General features: G+C 39.0%; 1 pseudogene; it reads left to right on the top strand.

Annotated features, from left to right (window-relative positions):
* The first annotated feature begins 3,780 nt into the window (after positions 1-3,780).
* LOC149145666 (uncharacterized) lies at positions 3,781-24,381 on the top strand (annotated as a pseudogene).
* The last annotated feature ends 686 nt before the right edge of the window (positions 24,382-25,067 follow it).

The following is a 25,067-nucleotide window of genomic DNA, read 5'->3' as shown; positions in this document are numbered from 1 at the left end:
TACTAACAAGGGTCCAAAATGACACTTATTGAGATATTGGGGACATATTGCAGAATTATCAGAAGGGATAACTTAGAAATTAAGACTTTTGAAAATGTCAAACGTATGGACAACTTTTGGAATAATTTATACGATCTTTTCTTCTACGAAAATATTATTGCAGCATCTATGACAGTGAACTCTACCATATGCAATGATGATTATACAAATCACTTTGTGTTACATATTGTCCCCGACATTGTCACTTATAAGGTCATGTAGACGTAGTTTGAAATGAACGACTATAATTGGAGGCTACAGGAGTAGAGTGTATGGACGACTTTACTTGGTTGAAAGCATCATATATTAATTGTACCATGAGATGAATATTGATTGTGATTATCCTGCCCTTGTTTTGTTGTTGCTTAGTCCACAAAAAAAAAAAAAAAAACTGGGCTACAATGTTCCCCAGATATAGTCCTTGAGTTATAACGGAATTCGTGGTATAGATATCTTGGGAAAATTATAACCTTCCCACCAGAAGGTTAGTAAGAGTTTCAGGAAGGGTTCCTAGGATATTTGTCGTCTTTTTTCCTTTATGTTCTAAGGACTTCGGGACGAAGTCCATTATTAAGAGGGGGTGTATGTAGTGCCCACTCTAGTTTCCTGACCTTAATATGACATTATCTTAGATACTTTAGTCTGTGAGGAACTTAGGTTGAGGATCCAGAAACGTGACTCTATTATTAGTGAATATGATGGTTATGTATGTTCTCTATTAATATTATGATTACGATATAATTAATGGTTATGTGTACTCTCTATTGATATCATGATGGTGATAGTAGTAAAGGATAGACATGTTCTATTGATGTTATAAATGATGATAGCTTTGATCTATATGTATGGTTCCATTAAGGTTATGATGATGCTAGCCATGATGGAGGTATCCCCTATGTTAGCTACTTACATTAGTTTTGGTTCACAATGAACAATGAAGTGAATGAACAGGTGATGGTAATAATGCTATTATGACAATGACTAACACTGAGAAACTTGGTTAATTATTATTATTGAGTATGGCAGGAAACCACCATAGGCACTCGCACATGATGAGTTGACGACACCTGGTTTGATGAAAATTTATATTATTTTATCTTTGAAATTCTAAGTCGATTTTGAAACCTGCTATATATGTTTATCTATATTCTGATGATATGTTAATGGTTGCAGGGACAGATTAGTTGCTTGGTCGAATGACTCACATATGGGTGATGGGGCTGTACAAGTGGATGGAACTACATGAGAGGGGTGGGACAGTGTCCCTGATCTCACCCACTAGCACTCCCGCTGTGACTTGGGCTGGAAGGGTTGAAACACCTTCACCTTGAAGATCACAATGCCATGAGGGTAGTTCCCAAATTTGGGTCGCTCATGAGGATTTTACCGGAGGGCGCACATCAGGGTGGATTCCTTAATCCTCGACACCATTAGTCTCACTGTAGCAGGCAACATAAGAGATGATAGCGGTCTATGACGTTGCACCTATAATTTCCCATCGTAGTCACTGAATGCTTGAAGGGCAAGTGGCATGGCACCCTTGGAACTTCAAGGGAATTTATTGAAGGGCACGACCAACTTGGCACCCTTGGCATCACAAACAAATTGTTAGGCGTGGCACCCTTGGAGCTTCAAGGGAAGTTCTTGAAGGGCACGACCAAACTTGGCACCTTCGAATCATTAAAAATAAATAAATTAATAAATATAATCAAGAAATGAAAGCTTGGTAAATTTACATCAAGGGTAAATGATGTTAGAAACCGAGGTAATTAAATCAAGAATAAAACTTGGGTTAAGAGGATCATAGGAAGAAATAAAATATTTTATCTTAAAAACTCTAACCTCCCCATGTTGGAGAATATTAGGTAGATTATGTAGTTTAATTAGGTAAAAAGGGGAAAGGGGGACATAAATGTAAGGATAAGGATTAATCCTAAAATAGTTAAACCTAAATAAGAGAAGAGGACGGTGAATTAAAATAAGATTAATAAATTAAATTTTAGAGAAATGTAGAGAACCTCCATGTGGCAACAACCAACATAAGAATATCCATCTAAGAGATAACTTGAGTTAAATTAGGGAGTAGATAGGGGATCAAATATTGACTCATTAATTGACTTTAGTAAGGAACACAAATTAAGGAGTAAAAAGGGAGATCAAGAGACAACTAGGAGAAGAAATAGGAATCTTGTTGAGGTGAGGAAAAATATTATTTTAAAATTAAAATTTAAGTAAATAATTTTGGAGATCCTTGATGAGAGAGTGACACATGGATGGGTGAATAATCGAATAATTGAATTATCAAAAATAATTAATTATGCATGACATGCCAAGTGTCACCTATGAGGACTCCTATAAAAGAAGGGGCAAGCCATGGGAGAAGGGACCTTTTTGGAACCCTATTTTTGGTTGGAGGAGACTATGTCAGAGCAGTGATTATGATACTATAGTGAGTTTGGTGAGGTATAGGATTTTAGAGAGGGGACTCTTGAGCCAAGGAGTGCTATCCTCTACCAGCTATTGCATTCCTCCATTGTACAACCCCATTGTAGCTCGGGGGTCCGCGGGGAAGAAGAATACCCAAAGAGTAGGCTGGGACGTTAACCGGTGGGTCATTACATTCGGTTCAAGTACGTCGTCATTCACACTTGGAGGTGGCCGATAGCAAGGGAAGATCAGTAACTGAAATTCAAGTGAGTCTCGTCTTCTGGTGAACGGTACATATGTGTTACAATATTCTTTTGTATGATTTATTTATGGCCTTAGTTAAATATATGTAAATTTTATGATACGTTCAGCGAAATGAAAATTTAGGGATGTGTTAGATAGTGCTGAATAAATTTGAATTCCCAGTGTTTTTCTCCTCTGGTTGTATTTTATTCGTATTTATTTTAATAAAATAGAAATAATATATATAGTTTAGAACTGGTCCTTACGCTTGGTATGAACTGGTCCTTACATGACAAAAAGATCAAGGAAAAATAGGGATGCCAACAAGAGGTATGAATTTTCCTAAGAGAAAGCATTTAAATGCCACCGGAAGGGAAAACTTCTATCCAAAGCTAGAGAATAACCCATTCTACCTAGCAAAATGTCGTTAAGATTGTACAAAGTCTAACAAAATCACAAGGATTAGTGACAGAAGTAAGATTTTGCTGACCTTTTTGTTTCACAATAAATCTACACACTTATGGAGTTTTCAAACTTTCCAGTAGCTTCTACATTTAACTGGTTGTTGAAATAGTATTGTCATAAGTGAGAAGAAGTATATGAGCTAACTAGGAAGGATTGATGATCACTATTCGTCTGCAACAAATGACATCATGTTGGGTGCCTCAAGAAGATAAAGAGGAAAAAGGACAAAGGTTTCAAGGACTGACAATGATGAAAAATATATAACCCATTTTACAGGTACTGCAAAGCTCTATTAATTTCAAAAATAAATGCCACGGAGATCAAATAACTTTTCAATTTGAAATCATTTTACAAAATTTTGTGTGGTTCTTTATTCATAAATATCTTTAATTTTCACTACGATTTTGTCTAGTATCCGAGTAAGTCGTTTATGTTTTGCAAAAATATCATTTAATTGAGGGGTTGGAAGGAAAAGTAGTTGTGGAAGGTTCAAGATGCTAAGATGCATAATTGAACACATAATTGAGACTTGTTATTCATGACCTGAGCAACTTTCCATTTGAAAGCAACATCTTGATATAATTTCTTTGTAATTGCAATTGTCCATTCTTCACATTTGGAAAGAACATGGAAAGGGTTGGTTTTGGTACATGTGTTGGTCTAGGTAAAATCATTCATCAATTCTTTAATTGAGTATCCAAAATGTGTGCAATTTCCAAGCAATAAAGTTTTAATAGCTATATTGAATATAGATGTATCATTAGTATAGCCATTGGGTAGGCTAAGACCCACCAAGAGAGTTCATGTAAAGAATTTTATTTTTTATGTTGTTTGGAGCCATGCAGACAAAATGTGAATGAATTTTTTTGTTTTGCCTATATTTCTCACCTCTCATAAGAGGTCTACAATTCGAAAACTTTTGGATCAAAGGTTTTGGAAAATCTTTTGCTTCATATATTATTTTAATGATAAAAAATTATAGTTGTAATTTAATGAACGATAAAAAGAACTAAAAGGTGTGACCTAATGTTACACAATATTTTGTCACACTTCCCATCCCATATCCTGAAGCGTCAAAATGACAAAAACTGTCGAAGTGTACTCACAATGAAACACATACAGAAACATCCTTAAAGAATAGAAGAAGAGCTTCCCTGAGAGAATTATGGAGAAACTTGCATGAAACCTTAGTTTTCAGGATCGTCACACTTTGCACCACTGTTGGCCCGTGCTGATGGCTTGTTGCAGCATGTTGACCTAGCATTTCCAACGTGGATTTTGATGTGAAAACTCGCGCTGAATCTCTTTTGGTAGTATTTCCTAAATTGGAGGAGAATCTTTGCCTACTAGAATCTTTGAGAACAATGAGCTGGATGTTGTTGGATAGAGATATGGTCGAGCTCTACCATTTTGATTCCTTCATCCTACCTTTAGGAATCTTCTCCTTGAGATGTGGACCTTCCTCCCTCTTTTGTGGATCCCTAACTCCCTCTCACTTCCTATAAATCAAGTCCCTTCCATCCCCAAATGGTTGGTCATTGCTTGCGTGCATTCCTATGCTAAAACTATGCCCAAATGCTTCCCATCTAATTAAGAAGAAGGATTGCTTGAATGGTCTTGGCTTGGACTTGGAAATCCACTACAAAGGAGGTCTCCAACATTAAGGCAATGATTGCGTGCTTCTCTTTTTTATCCATTAATAAATACATCTGGTGTTTACTTTCCATAAGTGTATAAATCTTTATTCATTTAGCATGATTCTCCTTGATTTGTCATGTAGTTTATGTTTGAATTATACTATGTATGCTCTTGTATCTCTTGTTGTATTTTGATATCTCTTGTAGGTATTAAGATGCAAGGAATAGCGAGGAGTGATCCTATAAGCTAAGGGATCGAGATCATCATCAAAGGTTGAGCGCTTAGCATCATAGTGAGGTAGGTTTCTCTCTCACTTTGCATTTTTCAACATAAACTAGGAAAGTTTGCACTAGTTTCTCCGATTTGTTACTAGATCCTCTCATAGGACTAGAGAGATCACTTTTGTCCGCAAAAGGGATTTATCTTTACAACAAAATGGAGACTCCATCGTACCTCCTATCTCTAGTGGAACTTGTGTGAGTGACAGATCCCAAACTCACGTTATAGGAGAAAATCAAACTGTTGGTAGTATTCCTTATCCTGGTGGAACCTCCATTCCATCTAGATCTGGTCAAATTCTTCATCAGGAACCTCTTTCAGCTTAAATACCTTACCAACAATCACACCCTCCTTATGGTTCAAAGCAAACTCAAAACCCACGTCTCAATCAACAGGCAGGATCCCGAATGCAACCTAGTCCTAATCCCTCATTTGGGTCGTCTAGTCAGTTTTAGTCTACTTCTGGAACTTATCCTTTAGGAGTTGGTAATCCTTTGCAACAAGGCTCATATCAACAACAAGGAACCTATCAATATCCACAAGGAACCTATCAACAACAAGGACCTTACGTGCAGCAAGGGTTTTATCAATAACCTTTGCAGCAACAAGGTCAACTATTGCATCAACGAGGTCAACTGTTGCATCAACAACCTTACGCTCAATACTCCTCACAGGCTACCTATCCTACTTATGGTTCTTAACGGCCTATGTCAGGGCAATATTAAACCTATCCTGACCAGATCCCACCTCAACAGGGACAGACTCAACCTTTGTATGGTCAAAATTCCTCCCAGTGGGGGCAATATCAAAATCCCTATGTTCAAAATCCGCCACTATGGGGGAAAAATCGATACCAGCAAGGTTGGAATCCTTAATTTGGATCTTATCAAAGGCCTTTCATGCCTTTTAATCCTCAATTTATGTTTTTAGCTACATTGGAGTTACCGAATGTGTCGAGGCTTACAAACGCCCCAATACTCCATTCACTGTATTAGCCTATGGTTCCTACCAAAATCCCTGGTGATTTTCCAAAATTCGAAGGGAAGTATGGAGAATACCCCCAAGTTCATGTCATGACCTACCATTTATGGTGTTTGTCCAACTCTTGCATCGACGATTCCATTCGACATGTCTTTTCCAGCGCACTGTAACAACTGTTTCTGCCAAATGGTACATCAAGTTACCTCGAGGTGCCTTTCAAGATTTCAATACCTTGGCTATGGATTTTCTCACTCACTTTCAACTACCAATTCAATATGAAATGGGGACCCATCTCCTAACGTCTTTGAAACAGATGACTGCTACTCACCTCTCTGATCACATCCATGAATGGAGACGTCGGCGTCATCTTATTAAGTTCAATATCCCTCATGATATTTTAATCGAATGGTTTAATAAGTAATTCGTTAATCAAATCACCAAATACATAGCTATGGGTGGTTGTGTGACTGAAGAACAAGCCATCACATGTGCTAAGTATCTGGATATTCACAATCTGGCATGCTATATGATCTCTTACCTGATGCCCCGTGACCTTCAACTAATATGTCATCTTCTCAACCTACGGAGACACCACTTGTTCATGGTATTATTGGATCAATAACTCAATCTTCTAGTAATGCTTCTCCGACTTCTACGTAGCATAAATATATTCTCACTACCACGCCTTCTCCTCCTTCGAATACTTCCAAAAATCTTGGTAAAAATTTTGAGGTGAATGTTGTCCAATCTACCATAGCATACAAAACCTCGAAAGGGAAAAAAAAAACGGTAAAGGTAAGGCTAAATCTGATACCCCTAAACAGGATTCTCCTAAACCGTCTGCTGATGATACATCCAAACGCAAGCTGAAATATTTTTGTTTTATATGTGATGAAGATCATTATACCAAAGATTGTCCCCGTCATGCTGAGGTTAGTCATATTGTCAAAGGCACTCTAGGGACACTAGACATGTTGAAAGAACCTTTTCCATCACACCAGATTCAATCGGTAGATCAACCTCAATACTTTACATCTGGAGGCTCTCAATTTTTAATGAGTGGCACGAAACCTGTCTCTATTGCTACTCGATCAAAATATTATCAGACTCCTACCAAACTGGTTGTGGAAAATGATGCCACTAATACGCCTTCTACTTCCACTCCACCCAATTCTGGTCCTCTTCATATTGAATGACCTAGTAATGATTCCATTATCCGACCACCTCCCAAAGGTGTTCTCCAGAAGTCATCATATAATCTGAATGCATGAGCTTCTCAACATTATAACATTGTGGAAGATTTAGCTCAAGCGTCTTCGATGAGGTCAACTTTTGAATTCCTCCAGAATTTTCCATCGCAAAGGAAAGAATTACTATCCACCATAGGAGGGATTGATCCTACATATTCAAACCTGATTACTTTTGATCTCGAAAACCACGTTCCTTGTCTCCCGCATCAACTTGCCTTTCTTATACAAGTTGTTATCAAAGGGAAGACTATTCATCAGACTGTTATTGATGAGGGTGCTTCTACTTGCATCATGTCCCTTTCATGTTGGAAAGATATGTTGAGAATGCAACAAGATGATGGAGCTTAGTGGAAAGGAGTCACCTTCACTAAGTGGGCCTGCAGGCAAATTATGGCGCAAAGTCTATTTTTAGACATATGGATCATGGTCTATGAGCTGTAGAATGTTGTTTATGGATGATTGGTCATGTTGGGAAAAATAGATGGACTTCTATTTTCTGGTTCACAGTAGGAGTGATCAAAGTCTATTTTTAGACGCTAGGATAAAAATAGAAAAGTCTAATGTTATTGTCTCATAATAATATTTGGACTATAAACTTTATCTTATCCTCTTGGAGCACTTCAGTTTGAGCTACAGATGTGGCACATGCAGCTGTCAGAAGGAAATACGCTTTCTTTGTGGGTCAGTTGAGTTGTTGCATGCAAGACTTCAGTTAGAACTCAAGCAGTTGAGTTTGGTGGAGTTGATTGTGGAGTTGATGGAGTTGTGTTCAGTTTGACTTGGTTAAACTAGTTGTAATTAGTCTAACTATAAATAGACTAATGATGAGTTGTTAAACTAATTATTAACTCATAAAGCAACTAAAGAATACATCAGTTAACTCAGTTGCATGTCAGTGCATGTACAATTCAACATGGACATGTGTTAGAGGTTGAGATTGCTATTAGTTGTGACAATAGTTGTGCATGAGGATTTGCACAAGCAATGTATTGAGTATGCCAATGAGTATTGCGTTGATTTGCCCAGTAGAATAGCCTATGCTCACGTGATTTCTAGTGTGAGTGATTCTCAGCAGGTTTATGCAATAGAGGTAGGCAAAGCAGTGGAGAAGATTTGAACCTGTGACTTGTTCGGGTCTGAGCTGGTTTGTGTGTAATAGGTGGAGATAGTGCTGGATACTTGAGAGGAGTATTGTACTATGTAATGTTACATGTTCTCAATCATTAATATACAGATAGTGTGGGGTTTTCAGCTGTAAGCTTTCCTCGGGTTACATACTGTGTTAATGTGTGCATGCTATTGATGTTTCATTGTTTTTGATGCTGCTAAATTGTTGATCAACGTAGAGGAGCTTATGTATTGTGCATGTATTCCACAATAGTGCATGATCAGGATAATCTCTGTTGAATATGTGTTTATTATTCAAAATTTCTACATGGTATCAGAGCTGTTGATCATCATATCTACTATTCAAGAAGTGTTTACATCTTATTTCTTCAGGCAGAGTCTGTAATCGGGCCAGGTAGCCTCTAGATTCATCCTTCCTTGGGAAGGTGAGATATCCGGTAAAAGCCCATATAGTCAATTTTTGTACGAGAAATACTTTGTTCTCACGAATCTTAGATCTAAGGCGGTTGAGTTTGGAGCTGGTGGAATTCGAATTTGCAGCAGTGTTTTCTTGGTGTCAACGTTGCAATGTCTTTCAACAGATTGCGATTGGAGTATGCTCTTGAGGGCAGATCAAACTATATTGCATGGAAGGACAGGATGGAGGAAATATTGGATGATAATGGGCTGAAGGAGTTCATAGAGGTTGATGTCCCAAAGCCTACTGATGCTACTCAAGCTGATGCTTGGAAAAAGAAGACAACAAAGCGTCGAAGGATTCTGTTGGAGGGCATGAAGGATCACATTGTGTCTAGCCTGCATGGAAAGACTTCTCCATACTTGATGTGGAAGGCTTTAAAAGATCTATTCCAAAGCAAGAGCGATCAGAGGAAGCTAGCGCTCAAGGATAAACTCAGAAACATCAAATGTGAGAAGGGTGACAGTATGCCCAAGTATCTCACAAAGTTCACTCAGTGTCGAGATGAGATGGGAAGTGTGGGGGTAATTGTCGATGATGAGGACTTGGTGAGCTTGGCTCTCCTTGGTCTTCTGAAGAGTTGGAATTCCTATCAGGACTCTGTCAATGGTCAGGAGAAATTGCTAGGATAGGAAAGACCTTGGTCAGATCTTGTGTAGGAGGAGATCAGGCAGAGTACCAGGGATGGATCTTCATCAAAGGGAGCTGATGAATAAAATTGTGCTTTGGCTGCCAAAGCAAAGAAGGGGAATAGCAAGAAAGCTTCTCAGTCTGGTGTGAAAGGCAAGAAGCAGGATATGTCCAAGGTGAAGTGTTTTCACTGTCACCAGCACGGACACTATGCCACTAATTGTCTACAGAAGTAGAAGAACAAGCAAGCTGCTGGATCTGCAGCAGGGGAGGCTCTTGCCTCGCAGTTTGAGCTTTATTTTTCATTGATCGCATGCTTGGTTTCAAGTGTGATGGGATCGGTGTGGTTCTTGGACAGTGGTGCGTCTTTTCACATGACGGGAGATCGAGATTTGTTTTCTGATCTGGAGGACAAAGATCTTGGAGTGCACATCGAGATGGGCGATGATGGTAGATACAATGCGACCAGTATCGGTACCATTTCCTTTGAGAGGGAGTTTGGTAAACCCTTCGTATTGAAGGAATTCATGCATGTTCCAGGATTTAAGAAGAATCTTATCTCTGTGGCGATGTTAGAAGACAAGGGATAGGTTGTTGTTTTCAGCGAGGGAAAGGCTTTCCTGCGCAGAAAGACAACTGGAGAAACCCAGAAGATAGGGGTTTGAGTGAGGAACCTTTATCAGTTGCATGTAGATGGATGCGTAGCAATGGCATGCAAGGCAGAAGGATTGGTGAGCCGGGATGATGGCGAGCTGTGGCACTGGAGATTGGGTTACCTTCACCGTGGAGCCTTGAAGATACTGCAGCAGATCACTACAGGGCTTCCTAAAGGCACTCTTGCACAGTCAGATCAGTGCAAGGGGTGTACTTTGGGAAAGTTTGTGAAAGCCACCTTTCACGAGAAGGATAGTCGCGCCACGATGATCCTTGAGAGAATTCACATAGACGTGTGTGGACCTTTCTCAGTTGCTTCGACAGCAAAACACAGGTATTATGTGATTTTTGTTGATGATTTCTCTTGTAAATGCTGGATATTCTTCATGCAGAAGAAGAGCGAGACATATTCAAAGTTCAGTGAATTCAAAGCACTGGTCGAGAAGGAATTGGGAAGAAGGTGAAGGCTCTTAGGAGTGATAATGGTGGTGAATACATCTCTAATGAGTTCAAGGATTTCTACAACGCAGAAGGGATTCGAAGAGAGCTCATAGCTCCCCATAACCCACAACAGAACGGGGTTGCTGAGTGGAAGAACAGAACGATCGTGGGTGTTGCACGGGCGATGTTGCATGATCAGGGCCTACCCCTTCACTTGTGGGCGGAAGCATGCAATACAGCAGTTTATGTGTAGAACCGTTGTCCTCACATGATACTTGGCATGAGTACACCCGAGGAGGCTTATTCTGGTAAGAAGCCTAATCTTTCTCATTTGAGGATTTTTGGTGCTAACGTTTACATGCATGTGACAAAGGATGCCAGGAAGAAGTTGGAGCCGACCACAAAGGTTGGGATATTTGTGGGGTACACTGATACGCCCCACAACTATCGTGTGTATTTGCTAGACAGTGGTAAAACTGTTGTGCGAAGGGATATAAAATTTCAGGAGGAGAAAGCCATGAAGTGTTCGCTTGAGAGGGAGCTACACTTGCATGCAGATGAGGAGCTATTAGTTCCTAAGGATGAGCTTCAGGACATGGATTAGCCACAGGACGAGGTTCATGGAGTGGAAGAGACCACTCATGTAGCGCCAACCATCAGAGGGCGAAAGCGCTTGACAGAAGCTGAGCGACTGGATCAAGATGCGGAGAAAGTTGTAGGAACACCTACAGCCCAACGCAAGCAGAGATAGTCACCTGATCGGTACACTGGATACATGGCTCTTATGAGCAAATGTGTTGTGACTGAGCCATCCTCTTTTGAGGAAGCTGTGGAGGATCCCGCATGGGTAGACGCCATGGTGGAGAAGTATGATTATATTCTCAGAAGCAGTGCATGGGAGATTGTTCCTAGACCGGAAGGGAAATCAGTGGTGGGTTCGAGATGGATCTACAAAGTTAAGCAGGTAGCTGACGGGAGTGTGGAGAAGTACAAGGCAATATTTGTTGCCCGAGGCTTTTCACAGATAGAGGGGATCAATTATGAGGAGATCTTTGCACCTGTCGCAAGGTATTCTTCCATACGGACGATTCTTGCTCTCTCAGCGCAGATGGGGTGGCACATTCATCAGATGGATGTGAAGACTGCGTTCCTCAACTGAGACATTGAGGAGGAGGTGTACATTGAGCAGCCCAAAGGTTTTGAGATCTTCAGCAGTGAGTCGCATGTGTGCAGGCTCAAGAGAACGCTGCATGGGTTGAAACAAGCACCACGTGCTTGGTACACACGGATAGACAACTATTTCATCGGACTTGGATTCTCCAAGAGTGAGGCGGATCCTAACCTATACCAGATTGTGGTGGAGGGTAAGTTGCTTATCATTGTACTGTATGTAGATGATTTGATTCCAACGGGTGATGAGCTGTTGATACTTTCATGCAAGGATGATCTTACTAAGGAGTTTGAGATGAAGGACTTGGGCCTCCTTCATTATTTCCTGGGATTGGAAATTTGGCAGCGCAGTGGTGGACTGTTTGTTTCTCAGGGTAAGTATGCTCGGGAGATACTGGAGAAGTTCAACATGCATGGATGCAAGCTTGTTGATACTCCTCTTCCTGGAGGTTGGAGGAAGGAGGATGCCACTTCGGCAGAAGAAGTGGATGCCACTGTTTATCAACAGTTGGTGGGGTCGCTTATGTATCTGGTCAATACACGACCCGATATATGCTATGCTGTTAACCATCTTTCACAAGCTATGGTTAAGCCTACCAAGCTCTTCTGCAAGGCGGGCAAGCATGTATTGCATTATCTTAGAGGCACATCAGGATATGGATTGTGGTACAGACATGAGGATGAGGTGAAGCTATGTGGCTTCATGGATGCAGATTGGGCAGGGAGCCCAACGGACAGAAAGAGCACATCAGGAGGGGTCTTTAGTATCGGGTCGACAACAGTTTATTGGTACAGCAGGAAGCAGAGATCCGTGGCACTCAGTTCACCAGAGGTCGAGTATATGGCAGCAAATTTGGCTGCATGCGAGGCTATATGGATGAGGAAGATTCTGTTCGGTTTGTTCGGTTCTCACTTGGATCCTACTGTGATTTACTGTGATAACCAGAGTTGCATTAAACTCTCGGCTAATCCTGTATTTCATGATAGATCTAAACATATTGACATCAGGTACCATCATATCAGAGATTGTGTGCAGCGGAGAATCATGTTACTTTCATACATTCCAACGGAGGATCAGGATGTTGATATTTTGACGAAGGCGCTCACCAGGAGCAAATTCAAATACCACCGAGGCAGGATAGGGGTTGCTGATAATACATATCTTGTTGAGAGGGAGTGTTGAGAATGCAACAAGATGATGGAGCTTAGTGGAAAGGAGTCACCTTCACTAAGTGGGCCCGCATGCAAATTATGGCGCAAAGTCTATTTTTAGACTATGTCTATTTTTAGACATATGGATCATGGTCTATGAGCTACAGAATGTTGTTTATGGATGATTGGTCATGTTGGGAAAAAAAGATGGACTTCTATTTTCTGGTTCATAGTAGGAGTGATCAAAGTCTATTTTTAGATGCCAGGCTAAAAATAGAAAAGTCTAATATTATTGTCTCATAATAATATTTGGACTATAAACTTTATCTTATCCTCTTGGAGCACTTCAGTTTGAGCTATAGATGTGGCACATGCAACTGTCATAAGGAAATACACTTTATTTGTGGGTCAGTTGAGTTGTTGCATGCAGGACTTCAGTTAGAACTCAAGCAGTTGAGTTTGGTGGAGTTGATGGAGTTGTGTTCAGTTTGACTTGGTTAAACTAGTTGTAATTAGTCTAACTGTAAATAGACTAATGATGAGTTGTTAAACTAATTATTAACTCATAAAGCAACTAAAGGATACATCAGTTAACTCAGTTGCATGTCAGTGCATGTACAATTCCACAGGGACAGGTGTTAGAGGTTGAGATTGCTATCAATTGTGACTATAGTTGTGCATGAGGATTTGCACAAGCAATGTATTGAGTATGCCAATGAGTATTGCGTTGATTTGCCCAATAGAATAGCCTATGCTCACGTGATTTCCAGTGTGAGTGATTCTCAGCAGGTTTATGCAATAGAGGCAGGCAAAGCAGTGGAGAAGATTTGAACCTGTGACTTGTTCGGGTCTAAGCTGGTTTGTGTGTAACAAGTGGAGATAGTGCTGGATACTTGAGAGGAGTATTGTACTATGTAATGTTACATGTTCTCAATCATTAATATATAGATAGTGTGGGGTTTTCAGCTGTAAGCTTTCCCCGGGTTACATACTGTGTTAATGTGTGCATGCTATTGATGTTTCATTGTTTTTGATGCTGCTAAATTGTTGATCAAGGTAGAGGAGCTTATCTATTGTTCATGTATTCCGCAATAGTGCATGATCAGGATAATCTATATTGAATATGTGTTTATTATTCAAAATTTCTACAAGATATTGGCTCTCCACTTCTCAATCAGACCCTAATACCTTGGAATATTTTGATGGTAGAGGTTCCCGTCCATATGGTATTCTCAAAGACTTTCCAATTCAATTGGAAGGAAAAATTGTTAACTTGGAAGTAGAAGTTGTCGATGCCAATCTGAATTACAATCTTCTACTTGGTCATAGCTGGACCCATGCAATGTTTTGCGTGGATTCTACCCTATTTCATGTGCTTCATTTTCCTCATCAAGGGAAAATAGTCACTGTCAATCAGCTTGCCTTTTTCTCTTCCAACTCCTCAAATGGAAATTGCCATATGTTGGGAATACTGATATCCCTTACGAGAGTGTTGGGGCGGGTGTTTTAAAAGACTCTTCCTTTACAAGAATTTTTTCCCTTCCACCTTCGAACACCGCTTCAATTAACATGGTCTCGAATCGTCACAATCCTTGGGTCATTCCTCATCCTGATCAGATTGACAGTTTTGGCGATGTTATGCTTCTTAGCCCCACAGAGAAAGGATATCAGGCTGTCATTTCAGCTTTTACGGCTACTTCTGATATTCATGATCATTTCAATATGGGTCTAGACACGTATTTACAATCTCCTTGGCTAGGTTCTTGGGATTCTCCAAATCCTTTGGATGAGACATTTCCAACTGATGAAAGTATCACAGTAATCATGCCTCTCGAGGAAACTCCATGGAATGATGCCCATCATCGTTCCTTCTTTCTCCCAAGCCTTGGTAATATTTCTCCTAGTCTATAAACCCTTGTTTCAAGTGGATCGACTCATCCACTTCAAACACCTATTTTGGTTCATGAAGTGTTGTCCAAAGGAAACATGGGAAACATTTCAGCTACAATGCCCATCGACATCTCTGTTAAACCAGGGATAGTAAAAAATATCCATATCGGGGTTTCTTGTTCTCTGGATGAGATCAAGATTTATACCGCCCTCTTCAAATAATTTCGTGATATCTTTGCTTGGTCGTATGAAGAAATGCCTGGCATAGATCCAAGTATAGTAGTGCACGAGATACCTACCTATCTGAATGCGAAGCTTGTTCGTCAACGTCTTCCCCCCATTCACCCTAGAAAGTCAGTCGCCATAAAGGGAGAAGTTGAAAAAATTCTTAAAGTTGGTTTCATTTATCCTATTCCATTGACATATTGGGTCTCGAATATTGTTCCTCTGACTAATAAAAAAGGGACTATTCGCGTTTGTGTTGACTAGCGTGATATCAATCGGGCATGTCCTAAAGATAATTATTCGACTCCCTTTATAGATCATATCATTAACGAATGTGCCGGGAGTGAGATTTTTTCCTTTATGGATGGGTTTTTTGGATACAATCGATTAACATTCTTCCCGCCGATCAACACAAAACTGCTTTTATTTGTCCTCGGGGAACCTTTGCTTACAAAAAATGCCCTTTTGGTCTGAAGAATGTTGGCACTACCTTCCAATGAGTCATGTCTTATCCCTTTCATGATATTAATCATATCATTCAACCATATCTCGATGACTTATCAACACATTTTGCTAAGCGTTAAGACCAACCTGATCACCTTCGAGCGATCTTTCTTTGTTGTCGACACTATAATATTCGATTGAATCCACATAAGTGTGTCTGTTGCATCAAATATTTTCATCTCTTAGGATTTTTCATATCCAAGGAAGGCATCCAATTGATCCACTTAAGGTGAAGGCAATTATGGATTTGCCCCCTTCATATTATTTACATCAGTTCCATATTTTACAAGGGAAAGTGAATTTCCTTCGTTGTTTTGTCCCAAATTACGCTGAACTTGCCAAGGGATTTACTCGCTTGTTAAAGAAATGGATCCCATTCATTTGGGATGAAGTTTCTCAAAAATCCTTTGATGCATTGAAGGATTCCCTCGTTAGTGCTCCTTCATTGCATCCTCCAAATTATCACAGTGATTATTTCTTGTACTTGGCCACCGTCGATAGTACTATTGCTATGGTACTTGTTCAAGACGATGATGATCGAGACAAACACATGATTTATTACTTGATTCAAAATCTTTTTGACGTTGAAACTCGATATGCCCATGTCGGGAAATTGGCTTTGGCAGTCGTTCACGTTGTTCAACGTTTTCGCCACTATATTCTCTTACATAAGACCATTGTGATTTCTAATTTCAACCCCGTGACATACATTATGATTCATCAGTTGCCGGGGGGGGGGGGGGATTATTATAAATGGATTTTTATCCTACAAGAATTTGATTTGGAATTTTCTAAAGCTAAATCGAAGAAATCACTGGTTTTCATTGAGTTGATTTGTGACCTTCCTTCTGCAACCACGTCTACTGCATTTGACGAGCTGATTCTTGACAAAACTCTCTTCCTCATCAGTATTGTTGATTCGTGGTATGGGGATATCCTTACCTATCTCCAGACCCAAAATTTTCGACTAGAATTATCTGACTCTGAACGTCGTTGCATCCGACATCAGTCCCAACCTTATCGAATTATTGGGGGTACGTTGTACAGTGCTGGTGTCTATTCCATCCTTTGTCGATGTTTAACACTTGAGGAAGCTGAGAGACTCTTAAATGATTGTCACTCGGGGGCATATGGAGGCCACATGTTGGGATATGCTACGACTTAAAAAATCCTCCACGCCAGTTATTCATGGCCTTCAATCTTCAAAGATTGCATTGTAACAGTCAAAAAATGCCATGCCTACCATATTTATAGCTGCAAACAGTGCGCCCCACCTGCCCCCTTGCACCCAGTTGTTACCATCAGACCCTTTGCAAAATGGGGTATTGACTTCATGACATGTAACCCTCACTCATCCAGGGGGCATGGTTATATCATCGTTGCCATCGATTATTTCACTAAATGGGCCAAGGTGATGCCTACATATGATGCTAACGGTAAAACTACGACTCAATTCCTTTTTAATCACATCATAGCTCGATTTGGTGTCCCTAAAGTCATCTTCACTGACCATGGATCTCATTTTCAAAATTATATGATGACAAAGCTTACTGCTCAGTTGGGTCTGCGTCACGACAGCTCAACTCCTTACTATCCACAAGCCAACGACCAAGTTGAGGTAGTCAACAAAGTCTTGGTTACAATGCTTCAACGAATTGTTGGGATGCATAAACAAAATTGGAACCTTATGATATTTTCATCTCTGTGGGCATACCAAACCGTAGTTAAGATAACAACTGGATTCACACCCTTTCAGTTGGTGTATGGTCTAGAGGCAACCCTTTCGATTGAATGTGAGATTCCTTCATTAAAACTAGTTGTCGAATTACTCCCAAACACTTCACTAGAGGAGGAACGATTACTTTCCTCAAAAGGCTTGATGACACTTTTCATATTGTTGCATTAGTTATTGAATCTCAAAAGAAATGAGTTAAAGCACAATATGATAAAATTGTTACTCCCCGTGTTTTTATTGAAGGTGACTTGGACCTATTATATGATCAAGCCAATGATAAATTGGGAGTTGGGAAATTCGAACTAATGTGGCATGGGGCTAATCAGTTGGCTGAGCCCCGAAATGGGCTTTACCTTAAAAAGCATTATGCGTGATTTCATGTAAACACTTTGTACATTAGTGTGATTAATTAGTGTGCAGTTGGTTTTGGTGTGTTTGTTTTCTTTTGCAAACATATTTTCCTCTGCTTACCGTGTGTTCTACTTGCTTTGCAGATGTGATCAAACCTTTATGTTGGTTTTGCTGATGGTCCTTCTCGTAATAAACATAATCTATCTTCCGTTTCATGGATAATCTATGACCCTAATGGTGAGTTAGTGAATTTACAAGGCATATGTTTAGGTCGTACCACTAATAACATTTCCGAATATAGTGCGGTTATCGAGCTTTTGTCAGAAGCCATTGCTCTTGGAATTAGAGAGTTAGTCATTAATCTCGATTCACAGCTCATTGTACTACAACTTAATAGACAATATTTAGTTAGAAACCCTCAGATTTTGAGAATGTATTTGCAAGTTTGTCTCTTGGAACAAGACTTTGATTATATCACTTATCAACATATTCCGAGACGTTTGAACACATTAACAGATACATTGGCTAATTACGTTCTAGATAGACATTTGCATCATATGTAAATACAAAAACATATAATAGAAACATTAGATAAGCATCAAGGGAAACATGTATATATATAAGTTTGCAAAATGTCTTTTACATCAAAATATCAAAATATGTATTCTGAGACACATGGGTTCTCGAGCCTACATAAGTGTAGAAAAATGAAAACTAGATACAGCTATCTGCCAACGTGGTGCTCATGGTAGCACGAAACAACTCTGATGACTCAGTTCAGCAACTGACGTAGTCTAGCGGACACCCCTACAATATGCTTCTGATATCGTAGTGGCACCTCATCAATAGACATGTATTCTGGAATGCCTCTTGTCAAGGCTTCTAGGTTGCGTTCCACGTCTATGATTGGGTCAGCTCCCTCCTCATAGGGGGAATCCTCTATCTATCGTGCCACTGACCTGTCTATCAGAGAAACCCCTAGAGGTTTCTCTAGTGAAACATCTCCAAAAATCACAAGTATCAAATCTTAGTACACATGAAACAAAAAAAAAAATCAAAAACTTTAAAAACTTTAAAAAATAGTATTTACCTGCATCGGTCCACTGTGTACTAGGTGGAAGTGGAAGGTTGGGATCTCCCCAAAAATCCGTGTCACATATTCCCTATCATCTACCATGATTAGCCGTTGTCGCATCCATCAAAAAATGTTGGAGGAAATGACATTTGCTGACCACCTCCATATCGAGGCATCATCTCACCCCACCTCAATAACCATGGATCCCTGGGCGTTGGTGCATCCACTTTTATCCACTGATATCTGAACAATGGTACACATTCTAAGAAGAATGTCACCAAGATATATCCATAGCTGAACTATTTCATCTTCCCTGTCTTACATTTCGTGAGTTGGCTCTTCATGTTGACCAAAAATCTTTCACACCAGTTAAAAGTTGTGGGACTTAGACAATTAATGGCATACTGGAAATGGGACTTTGTTTCTTCATGCAAAGCCTGAGCCCCATCTATTCGGGCCATGGTATGGAGAGTATGGAGAATTGTTCTTAGCAGGAGATTGGTGATAGTTTTTATTCCTATCTTCCCTCTTTGAGTTTTTCGAGTGCCTAAGCAATGTCTCGCGATTAACATATATGTACTCTCCCCTCTAGTACGAGAACCAGGAAGCTGAAATCATTGTCCCCTTTTGGAAAAACCTGTAATGAAATATATTTATGTGATATCTATCTCAAGTTCTTGGTCCCAAATCATAAACAATTGGTGATATACATCCTACCAACCAATGAAATGATGTAGTAACTTGATCTGGGTTCTAATCCAAGGAATCAAGAAGGATTTTAGTAACCCGCATGCTCGAAGGGTAGCTATGCAATTTGGGTCTTGGGCTGCCTGATGATCTTCTTCCTCATGTCCTCTCTCCTTCCATTCGATAACCATTTTTCATTGATTAACCTATGGAACATCCATAAACCAAGTTTTCATGAGCATCTATGGAAACAAATTCAGGAAACAATCATTAAATATAGAGGATTTTTCGAAATTTTTGTAACTCTATGCCAACTCGATTGTTACTATATGTTTCCACGCTTCCAATGCACTGACACAATTGAACATAGGGTGAACAATGTGGGTTTGATGGTTAAAACTTTCGTTGATCGCCCTCAACACATTTTTTTTCCAAGCCCTCCTCATTGACTATCCTATGGATGAAAACACATAAAATCATAATAAAAATGAAGAGAAAAGGCAGATCTCTTGCTTGCAGCAAACAAATCGAAGAACAATGTCCTAAATTGGCTGCACTCCTCGCCTGAAGATCAAGGAAAATAGGGTAAAAAGTTCTCTCTAATTTACAAAATGTGAAATGGTAAAAATGTTTTTACTTCTTGAGTTTTTGTAAGTTTTGAATATTTTTTACCAAATTAGGGCACATTTTACTTATATTTTAATATTTTTCCTCGAAATGGGTAATGTGTGTTTCACTTGTGCAACAATAGGTCATTGATACCCGGTGACGGTGATTAATTTTTATTGAATCAAAGAGTTTTATTTTACCACCTTTTCGGACTTGTAAAAAATAAACAAAAAAGGAACTCCCTGGAGTCATCTTTAAGCTCTTTTTTGACTCTCGAAATATGAAAATATTGCCGAGTACTTGTTATTTTGAACTCGTTAAATTAAATGAAACGATGTCTACTGAATATAAGTTTAACCTTTTTCCGGACAGAGATAGAATATTGTACGAAAAAGGAATACCTTAGTTGAACATGGCTAAGAGGTTCTCTTGGATATTATTTTCTACCCTTTCGAATTCAAGGGACTACGAAAACGGACCTTTCGAGTTTTCTTTTTCGCCTCTTTTTCAAACTCTCTGAACATGAAAAAGATGTCGAGTTACCCCTTCGTTGGACTCATAAAACCTAAACGACGCAGGACTTGTCACCATGACGAGACTGAGTTACTCCTTCCTAAGGCCCGTTAAACTTACTAGGATGAATTCATCCTAAGGATGGACTTATACGACAAGCATATGCTATCCCCTTCAATCTTGTGATAAAAAACATTGGGTACTCACTAGAAATAGTGGGGGAAAATGAAAGTGAACACCTCTTGTATTTTTTGTAGAGGCAGCATGTCGCTCTTGAAAATGACACTTATATGTTGCTCGTGTCAGGTTTGGGTTATCGTAACTTCATCACTTGCCTTCCTGGATTTTGGGAATCCATTTTGCCTCTCATCTAATTATACTGCATTGTCATCATGACCTCTAATCCTACAATGAGTCAAATGCTACCAAACTCCAAACTCATGTCGCTGATATGTTCAAGAGAAGTATCATCTACAGTTTTTTACCGCTTATACACTATCTGACCTTTATGCCACAATCCTTAATCAAAATTACCTACTCTATGACATAATTTGTTTTTTTGTCGATGACGTGGGATACATTATGGCCCTCCTTTGAAGGATCACTTATTGTCAACTTCAGCTCATTATTAAGGAAGATGATCTAGAAATTCCCTTCCAGTACCTTGGTGCTTACATGTCTCAATCACAAGTTCTTTGCATTCGACAATAGTTTTACATCATTTATCTTTGATCAAATGATTCTACACATGTTCAACGTTAGCTTCATTATTCACACTCATGGATTGTGTTGTTGTACCTTGAGAACCATTGTCATTGTTGGTGGCTTCTCTTGTGCTTGTTAACGGTTTACATCATTGATCGGTAACTAGGTGGCTTTCTATCATGTTCAACTTCGACACATCTATTCACATGGTAGAATTCGTACATTGGTCAGATCGAGACAGAGACGAAGACCCTAGATTTCATTTGATAAATCCCGGTTGCGTGGAGTTATGAGTTATTCATGATTGTACACATGATTCCTTCCATGTGGATGGATGTGACCATAACATGGGTCCATACATATGATCTTTTTTATTCAGATGGCTGCATCCATGTCGCGGATCCATACACATGATCCCTTCTATTCGAATTGCTGTGTCCCTGCTATTGATTCATGTATTATTGTATGCCTATTTAGAGATGTATCATTAGGCATATTTATATAAGAGATGTCAACTATGTATATTGTAACATGCTTGATATGCAGGTCTCCTAGCAGTGTTTTTCTGAGTCCTTGCCTTGACTTGTAAAGCATTTCACCCATCACTCCCTGTTCTACCTTCATGATTTAGGGGGCATCTGTTACACAATATTTTGTCACACTTCCCGTCCCATATCCTGAAGTGTAAAAATGATGAAAACTTTTAAAGTGTACTCACCATGAAACACATACAAAAACATCCCTGAAGAATAGAAGAAGAGTTTCCCTGAGAGAATTCTGGAGAAATTTGCTTGAAACCCTAGTTTTTAGGATCAACGCACTTTGCACCACTGCTGGCTCGTGTTGATGGCTTGTTGTAGCATGTTGACCTAGCACTTCCAGCGTGGCTTTTGATATGAAAACCCACATTGAACCTCTTCTAGAAGTATTTCCTAAAGTGGAGGATAAGATTTGCCTACTAGTATCTTCGAGAACAACGAGTTGGATGTTGTTGGATAGAGACATGGTCGAGCTCTCCCATTTTGAGTCCTTGATCCTATGTTTAGGGATCTTCCCTTGAGATGTGGACCTTACTCCATCTTTTGTGGATCCCTAACTCCCTCTCCCTTCCTATAAATCAATTCCCTTCCATCCCCAAATGGTTGGTCATTGCTTGTCTGCATTCCTATGCTGAAACTATGCCCAAATGTTGCCCATCTAACTAAGGAGAAGGAGTGCTTGAATGGTCTTGGCTTGGACTTGGAAATCCACTACAAAGGAGGTCTCCAACATCAAGGCAATGGTTGTATGCTTCCCTTTTTGATTCATTAATAAATACATCTGGTGTTTACTTTCCATAAGTGTATAAATCTTTATTCATTTAACATGATGCTCCTTGATATGTCATGTAGTTTATGTTTGAATTATACTATGTATGCTCTTATATATCTTGTTGTCTTTTGATCTCTCTTGTAGGGATTCAAATGTAAGTAATAGCGAGGAGCGAGCCTGGAAGCTAAGGGATCAAGATCATCATCAAAGGTTGAGCGCTTAACATCAGAGTGAGGTAGGTTTATCTCTCTCACTTTGCATTTTTCAACATAAACTAGGAAAGCCTGCACTAGTTTGTCTGGTTTGTTGCTAGATCCTCTCATAGGACAAGAAAGATCGCTTATGTCCGCAGAAGGGATTTATCTTCACAACGCCTTAATGGATTGAAGAAAAAGTAGGGACAATCACCAATGTAGGAGTTCTATGTCTTGTAAGTTTTCTTGTTTCTTTAGAAGTTTTTAGTTCTAGAAATCATTGATCATAGCCTTGACTCCTAGGAAAAGCTTATAGAATTTCTCATTCCATAAGAGGTTTATTATTCTACAACTCCTTCATCGTAGTCTTTGGAAATCCCTTGACCTTTATATCTTGTTTCGTTGATGAAAAATGCAGTTGTAATTTCAAGACTTAAATGATGAATGTTTAGAAAAACTGCCTAAAAGTATAATAGAGAAAAGTAGGTGCAGTCACCCTTGTGCGAGTTCCATGGCTTGTGAGCTTGTGAATTTTATTTTGTTCCTTAGAACTTCATAATTTTGGAACTTCTTAATCAAGGTCTTGACTCTTGACTCTTTGAAAAATCCTTTGGGCTTCAGATATTGTTTTTTTAATTAGGAAGTCCATTAGTAATATAAGGAATAATTCAAAGTAAGTATAGTTAACAAATGTGACCATAACAAGATATAAGAATAGTATATAATTTTATATCACCTCTATATTTTGATATGTAAATTCATTTGTCTAGGGTCTTATTCATTTTAAGCTCGGTATATGTGCTCTCTCCTATTACATTGCTTTTGGAGTGACCAAATTGTGGAGCTTGTTGTACCTTGCTATTGCTTTCACTCTCTGAATGGATGCATATGCCGGTTATTTTTGAACACAAATTCGGGAATTGTTTAACTTTAATGTATCTCTTCCAGTGCTTTTTTTAAGGTTTCGTCTTTTCCAAATGTGAGGCAATTAGTAAATTGACATTTCTATTGGAAGCAATGAATAGAGTGGATCTTCGCTTTGGCATTTGGTGCATATATGTTTCTCTGATGATAATGTCATGCATAGGGTAGGGAATGAATATGCATTTGTCTTGTTTGTGCTATTCTTCTTTGGAAAAGTGTGATAATATTAATACCCTGCAAAAGCTATGGTAAATTTTGTTGACTATATAATATTATTGTATGTGTCACCAATATTTTCTAAATTTAATTAATACACTTGCAAGGTAGTGATAGTTCCCTGGATGACTGCATGCATCGTTTATTATGTTCATGCTATACTCTCGATTAGTTTTGTGCAAACCTGGGATTTTAGATTTGCCTATTATAGCTTTTAAAGTTTTTAATGGTTATGTGTTTAATGTGCCCGGGAAACAAGGACCTTGGAAATGAATAATGTACAATATGGTACATGGCATGGTAGAGGTGATACCGTATTGGTAATGAATTGTAGAGAGTCTAACAAGTCTCCTATAGAACTTCAGCAACTTGCAACCTTAATAGTCTGACCTAAAGCATGTAGCATGTATAAGGGTGACCATGCATGGAATAGAAGATCAGATCAATCAGAGCCCTTAACTCCATCAAAACATGATTCTTTCTTATAGCTTTGTCTAATTTGAAGAGTCTGATTTGTATTTTTTTATGGGAGTTGTTTGCACAAACCAGCAAAAACTTCCCAACAATTTATCTTGTAAATTTTGTATCTTCTAGTGTTGTAGTAGCATACAGTTGAATTATGTTCTATTATAACAAACTGCATCAGAGCCATCTCTTTTAACATTGATTGGGGGTGATTGATGCAGTGCCTAAATCTCGTGCCTTATCTAGTGAATTCCAAGAATAAGGTTTTGCAAGGCCAATTTTTTTTATCTTGATTAAACCTTATCAAATGAAATATTGATTTGGGTTGATGCCTTTTATGGGAAAAATTTCCCTTGATATATTCACAGGTTTCACTTGCATGCATACCCAATTGCCCATTAAGGTCAAAGGACTAACAATGAAACAATTTATAATCTTTCTTTACATTTCATCTTCTTCTTCTCTTTCCTAGAAATAAAAAAACTTATTTTACCATCACAAGTTATCTCATACTCCAATTTGGTGTCTCTTTTAAGCTGCGACCTTGACAATAAATTAAAATATTTTTCAAATGTTGAAAGAAGTAAATTGTTATTTATTTGAAATACTTGTAATTGTATTGCATACATATATTCAGTCTTATGCATTCAATATCTTGGTATATCCATGTGTACTTTAAAAGGCTATTTGGGGGTTTGTGAGCATAAAC

The sequence above is a fragment of the Pinus tabuliformis genome, chromosome X (assembly GCF_031772625.1).
Source record: "Pinus tabuliformis cultivar Carrire ecotype Pingquan chromosome X, CPIR1, whole genome shotgun sequence".
NCBI classification, from domain to species: Eukaryota; Viridiplantae; Streptophyta; class Pinopsida; order Pinales; family Pinaceae; genus Pinus; species Pinus tabuliformis.
This window is presented reverse-complemented; position numbering and strand designations above follow the sequence as displayed.